The sequence below is a fragment of the Penaeus japonicus genome, unplaced genomic scaffold (assembly GCF_977035675.1).
Source record: "Penaeus japonicus unplaced genomic scaffold, GWHDUDI00000001_assembly GWHDUDI00000001, whole genome shotgun sequence".
Classification (NCBI taxonomy): Eukaryota; Metazoa; Arthropoda; class Malacostraca; order Decapoda; family Penaeidae; genus Penaeus; species Penaeus japonicus.
This window is the reverse complement of record NW_028234403.1, coordinates 13,967,786-13,977,785: the sequence shown is the minus strand read 5'-3', so window position 1 is coordinate 13,977,785 and position 10,000 is coordinate 13,967,786.

Sequence of the window (10,000 nt, the reverse complement as noted above, 5' to 3'; positions counted from 1 at the left end):
AGATCAGGACCTTCTGGCGAGCGAGCGAGAGAGCGGGTCCCTCGATCGGCGGACACCTCGCTGGCACAGTCATCCCGGTTCCCCGGCCGTTCCTCTCGCTCATGGCCCTCGGGATGGTCGTTCATGGCTGCGGGTGCTAGGGGGGGGGAGAGAGAGAGAGAGAGAGAGAGAGAGAGAGAGAGAGAGAGAGAGAGAGAGAGAGAGAGAGAGAGAGAGAGAGAGAGAGAGGAGAGAGAGAGAGAGAGGGGGGGGGGCGTCTATAACCACATCCCCCCTCCTCTATCCCCCGCCCACTACAACCGTGCACTGTTCATTACAACAATCAATACTTGGCAGATTTGCTGATATTGCAAGTGCACCTGAGGGCGGACGCTCAACCGTGGTCCATTCGTTACACTTAATGTGTTTTTTTTTTTTCTTTTCTTTTCCTTTTTCGTTTTTTGATGATCGAAAACTTTTCCGTAAATTTGAGCTCGAAGGTGTTTTTTTTTTTTTTACCTTTTCTTTTCTTCGGAGTGGCGGATGGATGGTTCCTCACTTCCATCTCCTTCCCAAGTGTTTCCACATTTCTTGTGCTATTCGACCCCTTCCTCTTCTTTCTTTCGCTTCGTTCTCCCTTCCTCTCTCCATCCTCTACCCCCCCCTCCCATCTCAGCTTCTCTTTTCAGATCTGTTCCTGCTTCTCCTGACCTTCTTCCTCCTCCTTTTCCTCCTCCATTTCGTCCTCACTTCCGTTTCTCCCTCAAGTAAACAACTAGTTTCTATCTCCTTTCCCTCTTCCTCTTCCTCCACCTAAAGAAAGAAAATGAAATAAATGCAACATACTCCTGTGCTCTCTCTCCCCTTATATTGAAGCAATTATCAACGAAAAAATTCCCCCTCCTGTCTAAGTTGATTGCAAGATGCTAAGTATCGTAAATTGCAATTATAACGTGTCCCTATTGATTTCCGAATCAAGTGTCAATCGTGAACTCGCAAGTGCCCAAACTGTTACTCCGGGTCGAGGAGCCGAGTTGATTTTCATATCAAATGCCAAATCAGAAATGCCAAATGCCCCCAAGATGATTTCCCCCGAAGAAAAGTGCCACGTATTCCAGCTTATTTTCATACCAAGCATCCAAGTATCCAATGTGATTTTCCATACCAAGCGACCAAGCTTAGAATGGCAAATACCCAAGTTTGATTCTCTTTGCCTGGCGTTCTTATCCATCGCTCAAGAACTAATTTGCGTTCTCTAACTGCATAGAATTCCCCAAATGTAACAATAATCGCTAAAGCAATGAACGAAAAGACATCGTCAATAAAGCACTACCCTATCTCGAGGTCATATTCTCAAACACCGGTGTTAGGTGTCCCCCCCCCCCACCCACCCCCCGTGTGTTTGATGTAGATACGATAATTGATTGGTAGATGAACTAGGAAAGCATGGTGAGTAGTAATGATACGAAAGATGAATGGTGAAGGATACGCAGGGATGTAGTGGTGATGAATTAACTAAGATGTTCGCGATGATGATGATGATGAGATTAATGATGATGGGTTTCTAAAGTGATGACGATGATAATAAAATGCGAAAGATGGTGATGGTATGCAGTGATGGCGCAAAACGAAAGAAAATGATGATGAGATACAAACAGTGATAATAAGAATATGCAAGACAATAACATTATCTGAGAGCGTACTGACCAAATAAAACACTAGTCTATCGATGGATAAGCATATTGCACCACCCGAATTTGAAATAGAAATAACAAGACAGAACTGCGCCAAAATGGAGAAATGTACATGAAATAACATGACTTTTTCCTTATCTCGAGAAAAAAGTGACAGTGTTGCATCCCTAAAAGTTGCCATTATATGATCTATCCAGCACACATGTAGATAAATCTAGCTAATCAGCATTATAACAATGTCTCCATGTTATGTGAGATACGGAGGATGATGGTGATGAGATACGGAGGATGATGGTGATGAATTACGAAAGATGATGGTGATGAGATACAGAGGATGATGGTGATGAGATACGGAGGATGATGGTGATGAATTACTAAAGATGGCGATGATGATGATGAGATTAATGATGATGGGTTTCAAAAGTGATGACGATGATAATGAAATGCGAAAGATGGTGACGGTATGCGAAAGACAGTGATGGCGCAATACGAAAGAAAATGATGATGAGATACAAACAGTGATAATAAGAATATGCATGTGATAAAAATAGACACATAAACACTAAGAATAAGACAAATAAGCTGACACCGAATTTGATGGAGAACTTAACAAGAACAATAGAGAAAAAAAGTTACATGAAATAACATGACTTTTTCCTTATCTCGAGAAAAAAGTGACAGTGTTGCATCCCTAAAAGTTGCCATTATATGATCTATCCATCACACATGTAGTAATCTAGCACAGCATAACAATTTCTGATAGATAGAAAATGCAAATTAGTCCATCTAGAGAAGGACCAGAAACTTCTAGGAGATAGAGAAAGTAAATTAGTCCCTATAGAGAAGGACCAGAACTCCTAGCAGATAGAGAACGCAAATAAGTCAATCTAGAGAAGGACCAGAACTCCTAGCAGATAGAGAACGTAAATTAGTCCATCTAGAGAAGGACCAGAACTCCTAGCAGATAGAGAACGCAAATTAGTCAATCTAGAGAAGGACCAGAACTCCTAGCAGATAGAGAACGCAAATAAGTCAATCTAGAGAAGGACCAGAACTCCTAGCAGATAGAGAACGCAAATAATTCAATCTAGAGAAGGACCAGAACTCCTAGCAGATAGAGAACGCAAATTAGTCCATCTAGAGAAGGACCAGAACTCCTAGCAGATAGAGAACGCAAATTAGTCAATCTAGAGAAGGACCAGAACTCCTAGCAGATAGAGAACGCAAATTAGTCCATCTAGAGAAGGACCAGAACTCCTAGCAGATAGAGAACGCAAATTAGTCCATCTAGAGAAGGACCAGAACTCCTAGCAGATAGAGAACGCAAATAAGTCAATCTAGAGAAGGACCAGAACTCCTAGCAGATAGAGAACGCAAATTAGTCCATCTAGAGAAGGACCAGAACTCCTAGCAGATAGAGAACGCAAATAAGTCAATCTAGAGAAGGACCAGAACTCCTAGCAGATAGAGAACGCAAATTAGTCAAACTAGAGAAGGACCAGAACTCCTAGCAGATAGAGAACGCAAATAAGTCAATCTAGAGAAGGACCAGAACTCCTAGCAGATAGAGAACGCAAATAAGTCAATCTAGAGAAGGACCAGAACTCCTAGCAGATAGAGAACGCAAATTAGTCCATCTAGAGAAGGACCAGAACTCCTAGCAGATAGAGAACGCAAATAAGTCAATCTAGAGAAGGACCAGAACTCCTAGCAGATAGAGAACGCAAATTAGTCCATCTAGAGAAGGACCAGAACTCCTAGCAGATAGAGAACGCAAATTAGTCCATCTAGAGAAGGACCAGAACTCCTAGCAGATAGAGAACGCAAATTAGTCAATCTAGAGAAGGACCAGAACTCCTAGCAGATAGAGAACGCAAATTAGTCCATCTAGAGAAGGACCAGAACTCCTAGCAGATAGAGAACGCAAATTAGTCCATCTAGAGAAGGACCAGAACTCCTAGCAGATAGAGAACGCAAATCAGCCCATCTAGAGAAGGACCAGAACTCCTAGCAGATAGAGAACGCAAATTAGTCCATCTAGAGAAGGACCAGAACTCCTAGCAGATAGAGAACGCAAATAAGTCAATCTAGAGAAGGACCAGAACTCCTAGCAGATAGAGAACGCAAATTAGTCCATCTAGAGAAGGACCAGAACTCCTAGCAGATAGAGAACGCAAATTAGTCCATCTAGAGAAGGACCAGAACTCCTAGCAGATAGAGAACGCAAATAAGTCAATCTAGAGAAGGACCAGAACTCCTAGCAGATAGAGAACGCAAATTAGTCCATCTAGAGAAGGACCAGAACTCCTAGCAGATAGAGAACGCAAATAAGTCAATCTAGAGAAGGACCAGAACTCCTAGCAGATAGAGAACGCAAATAAGTCAATCTAGAGAAGGACCAGAACTCCTAGCAGATAGAGAACGTAAATTAGTCCATCTAGAGAAGGACAGAACTCCTAGCAGAAAGAGAACGCCAATCAGTCCATCTAGAGAAGGACCAGAACTCCTAGCAGATAGAGAACGCAAATAAGTCAATCTAGAGAAGGACCAGAACTCCTAGCAGATAGAGAACGCAAATTAGTCAATCTAGAGAAGGACCAGAACTCCTAGCAGATAGAGAACGCAAATAAGTCAATCTAGAGAAGGACCAGAACTCCTAGCAGATAGAGAACGCAAATTAGTCCATCTAGAGAAGGACCAGAACTCCTAGCAGATAGAGAACGCAAATTAGTCCATCTAGAGAAGGACCAGAACTCCTAGCAGATAGAGAACGCAAATTAGTCCATCTAGAGAAGGACCAGAACTCCTAGCAGATAGAGAACGCAAATTAGTCCATCTAGAGAAGGACCAGAACTCCTAGCAGATAGAGAACGCAAATAAGTCAATCTAGAGAAGGACCAGAACTCCTAGCAGATAGAGAACGCAAATTAGTCCATCTAGAGAAAGACCAGAACTCCTAGCAGATAGAGAACGCAAATAAGTCCATCTAGAGAAGGACCAGAACTCCTAGCAGATAGAGAACGCAAATAAGTCAATCTAGAGAAGGACCAGAACTCCTAGCAGATAGAGAACGCAAATTAGTCCATCTAGAGAAGGACCAGAACTCCTAGCAGATAGAGAACGCAAATAAGTCAATCTAGAGAAGGACCAGAACTCCTAGCAGATAGAGAACGCAAATTAGTCCATCTAGAGAAGGACCAGAACTCCTAGCAGATAGAGAACGCAAATTAGTCCATCTAGAGAAGGACCAGAACTCCTAGCAGATAGAGAACGCAAATTAGTCCATCTAGAGAAGGACCAGAACTCCTAGCAGATAGAGAACGCAAATTAGTCCATCTAGAGAAGGACCAGAACTCCTAACAGATAGAGAACGCAAATTAGTCCATCTAGAGAAGGACCAGAACTCCTAGCAGATAGAGAACGCAAATAAGTCAATCTAGAGAAGGACCAGAACTCCTAGCAGATAGAGAACGCAAATTAGTCAATCTAGAGAAGGACCAGAACTCCTAGCAGATAGAGAACGCAAATTAGTCCATCTAGAGAAGGACCAGAACTCCTAGCAGATAGAGAACGCAAATTAGTCCATCTAGAGAAGGACCAGAACTCCTAGCAGATAGAGAACGCAAATTAGTCCATCTAGAGAAGGACCAGAACTCCTAGCAGATAGAGAACGCAAATAAGTCAATCTAGAGAAGGACCAGAACTCCTAGCAGATAGAGAACGCAAATTAGTCCATCTAGAGAAGGACCAGAACTCCTAGCAGATAGAGAACGCAAATTAGTCCATCTAGAGAAGGACCAGAACTCCTAGCAGATAGAGAACGCAAATTAGTCCATCTAGAGAAGGACCAGAACTCCTAACAGATAGAGAACGCAAATTAGTCCATCTAGAGAAGGACCAGAACTCCTAGCAGATAGAGAACGCAAATAAGTCAATCTAGAGAAGGACCAGAACTCCTAGCAGATAGAGAACGCAAATTAGTCAAACTAGAGAAGGACCAGAACTCCTAGCAGATAGAGAACGCAAATTAGTCCATCTAGAGAAGGACCAGAACTCCTAGCAGATAGAGAACGCAAATAAGTCAATCTAGAGAAGGGTCAGAACTCCTAGCAGATAGAGAACGCAAATTAGTCAAACTAGAGAAGGACCAGAACTCCTAGCAGATAGAGAACGCAAATAAGTCAATCTAGAGAAGGACCAGAACTCCTAGCAGATAGAGAACGCAAATTAGTCAATCTAGAGAAGGACCAGAACTCCTAGCAGATAGAGAACGCAAATAATTCAATCTAGAGAAGGACCAGAACTCCTAGCAGATAGAGAACGCAAATAAGTCAATCTAGAGAAGGACCAGAACTCCTAGCAGATAGAGAACGCAAATTAGTCAAACTAGAGAAGGACCAGAACTCCTAGCAGATAGAGAACGCAAATTAGTCCATCTAGAGAAGGACCAGAACTCCTAGCAGATAGAGAACGCAAATTAGTCCATCTAGAGAAGGACCAGAACTCCTAGCAGATAGAGAACGCAAATTAGTCCATCTAGAGAAGGACCAGAACTCCTAGCAGATAGAGAACGCAAATAAGTCAATCTAGAGAAGGACCAGAACTCCTAGCAGATAGAGAACGCAAATTAGTCCATCTAGAGAAGGACCAGAACTCCTAGCAGATAGAGAACGCAAATTAGTCCATCTAGAGAAGGACCAGAACTCCTAGCAGATAGAGAACGCAAATTAGTCCATCTAGAGAAGGACCAGAACTCCTAACAGATAGAGAACGCAAATTAGTCCATCTAGAGAAGGACCAGAACTCCTAGCAGATAGAGAACGCAAATAAGTCAATCTAGAGAAGGACCAGAACTCCTAGCGGTATTGTTGGATAAAGACGCAACCACACGTAGCGAAAAAACAAACCTTTGGACATGACGTAGCTTTAATTATGACGTAACCCATAAAAGCTCTTTTCTTCTGGAAACGAAAAATAACCGAGATATATTATTTTGAAAATAATTAAAAACGATTAACGGGAGAGATGATTCCACCGTCTTAACAAACATCTGCGCATGCGCCAACCTCCCCCGCGGAAATACAAAAAAGTATCGATAGATGGCAATATTGTCACGTGATAATAATAGCACCAATAGGGAAACAATAGGTCTAACCGACAAAATGATCGACCAATCACAGACAATTGAACATAGAGTCTGGGTCCTTGCTTCAATTTCAAAATCAGTTTCGAGATGGCTGCATTGTGTGCAAGATGTAGGTACAGTCCGTGGGAATTCATCGAGGTTTTTTATAAAGATAATGCTGCATCACTGAAATTATTACGTGACCACGGTGCTGTGGTCACGTGAATTACTGTGAATTACAACCCGGCCCCTTACACGCCTCCAATTAAGGTAAGAAGTGGTAACATTCGAAGATAAAAGTCAGATGCTACGAAGTGCCCTTGGCTAGGGCATGCTAAAATCGGTCATTGAAAGTGAATCTGCCACGCAGTGGTTAAATAAGGGGGGGTCCAGGGGGGGGCGAAGCCCCCCCTTGGCTAGGGCAGACCCAAAATCGGTCAGTTCCGTGGTCGGTGGTGGACGTTCGTTTTGAAAAGTTACCGGTCACGCAGTGGCCTTAAAAGTGGGGGGGGTCCAGGGGGGGGGCGAAGCCCCCCCCTTGGCTAGGGCAAACCCAAAAACTAGGTTAGGTTAGGTTAGGTTTATGGGTTAGGTTTTGATTACGCAGAAAGCCCTTTAAATTTCGCGCCAGAAATCGTTAGTTCCGTATCGACGGTGGCGCACGTGTGGGGAGGGAGGGAGGGGGGGGGGTGTAACTCAACAACGAAAGTTTTCCGATGGAAATGAGTAGCGAAACTGTACAAAACAGAACGAAAACTACCAGAAAAAATATCGTGTCGTGCCTAGAGGTTTGGTTGCGTCTTTATCCAAATTTACCCTCCTAGCAGATAGAGAACGCAAATTAGTCCATCTAGAGAAGGACCAGAACTCCTAGCAGATAGAGAACGCAAATTAGTCAATCTAGAGAAGGACCAGAACTCCTAGCAGATAGAGAACGCAAATTAGTCAATCTAGAGAAGGACCAGAACTCCTAGCAGATAGAGAACGCAAATTAGTCCATCTAGAGAAGGACCAGAACTCCTAGCAGATAGAGAACGCAAATTAGTCAATCTAGAGAAGGACCAGAACTCCTAGCAGATAAAGAACGCAAATTAGTCAATCTAGAGAAGGACCAGAACTCCTAGCAGATAGAGAACGCAAATAATTCAATCTAGAGAAGGACCAGAACTCCTAGCAGATAGAGAACGCAAATTAGTCCATCTAGAGAAGGACCAGAACTCCTAGCAGATAGAGAACGCAAATTAGTCCATCTAGAGAAGGACCAGAACTCCTAGCAGATAGAGAACGCAAATTAGTCCATCTAGAGAAGGACCAGAACTCCTAGCAGATAGAGAACGCAAATTAGTCCATCTAGAGAAGGACCAGAACTCCTAGCAGATAGAGAACGCAAATAAGTCAATCTAGAGAAGGACCAGAACTCCTAGCAGATAGAGAACGCAAATTAGTCCCTATAGAGAAGGACCAGAACTCCTAGCAGATAGAGAACGCAAATTAGTCCCTATAGAGAAGGACCAGAACTCCTAGCAGATAGAGAACGCAAATAAGTCCATCTAGAGAAGGACCAGAACTCCTAGCAGATAGAGAACGCAAATAAGTCAATCTAGAGAAGGACCAGAACTCCTAGCAGATAGAGAACGCAAATAAGTCAATCTAGAGAAGGACCAGAACTCCTAGCAGATAGAGAACGCAAATTAGTCCATCTAGAGAAAGACCAGAACTCCTAGCAGATAGAGAACGCAAATTAGTCCATCTAGAGAAAGACCAGAACTCCTAGCAGATAAAGAACACAAATTTGTCCATCTAACAAAGCCTAAGAACTCCCAAATAACGAGAGAGAAAAAAAACACTCAAAAGACGAAGATTCATATATCAGCCTCTCATTTTCGCGTTCTTGTGCAAACCTTCTAGAAGCTATTTGCGAAGAAAACGGATGCTTGGAGTTTTCTTTGATCAAGATAATAGAAAATTCTCCGACTTTGTTTGCTTTATATCCACTGTAAGTTGCACCGCATTTATCGCATTGTCGGGATTGATGTAAAAATAAAAAATATTCTATAAGGAAAAGGGATAGAAACAAGAATAATGTAAACCAGTATATATAAGATGCCAGAAAATTAAAGAATATCATATACACTTATTCTTTTTAAACAAGCAACAACCCCCACTAAAAAAATAATAAAAATTGAAATAACAAAGAAAGAAAAAGAGAGAGAGAGAAATAGAGAGAGAGAGAGAGAGAGAGAGAGAGGGAAAGATAGATAGATAGAGAGAGAGAGAGAGAGAGAGAGAGAGAGAGAGAGAGAGAGAGAGAGAGAGAGAGAGAGAGAGAGAGAGAGAGAGAGAGAGAGAGAGAGAGAGAGAGAGAGAGAGAGAGAGAGAGAGAGAGAGAGAGAGAGATAAGAGAGAGAGATAGAGAGAGAGAGAGAGAGAGAGAGAGAGAGAGAGAGAGAGAGAGAGAGAGAGAGAGAGAGAGAGAGAGAGAGAGAGAGAGAGAGAGAGAGAGAGAGAGAGAGAGAGAAGAGAGAGAGAGAGAGAGAGAGAGAGAGAGAGAGAGAGAGAGAGAGAGAGAGAGAGAGAGAGAGAGAGAGAGAGAGAGAGAGAGAGAGAGAGAGAAAGGAAAGAGAGAGAAGGGAAAGAGAGAGAAAGGGTGGTGAGGAAGAACGAGAGAGAGAGAGAGAAAGGAAAGAGAGAGAAGGGAAAGAGAGAGAAAGGGTGGTGAGGAAGAACGAGAGAGAGAGAAGAAATACACAAACTCCACTAAAAACAAGGAGCAAGCCAACCCTTCCAAGATCACTTGCTAATTGCACTGTCATGCAAGACCCGTCGTGGTTAGAATCAATAAAGAAGCTTTCGGGCAAAGACGTTCATCTTCGTTATCAAAACCCGACCGTCGGTATTGCAACTGAACGAAAAAAAAAGAAAGAAAAAAAACAACGCCGTAATTTCGAATACGTTTACAACTGCAAGGGGGAAAAAATCGCCAGCTTCTGCAACAATGCAATCTATCAGGCTCCCATTCATATCCCGCGGATCAATACTTGCAGTAATGAACATTGCTTTAAGTTTTATTTCGTAATGGCAAGCAAACTTAAACGGGCATTTAGTGCGATCACATTTTTCTTTTCTCCGAATTGTTGATTGCAATTAGTGGATCCAGAAGCAGCTGGTGTAGCTTTCATTGGTGGTAGTGGTGGTAGTATTG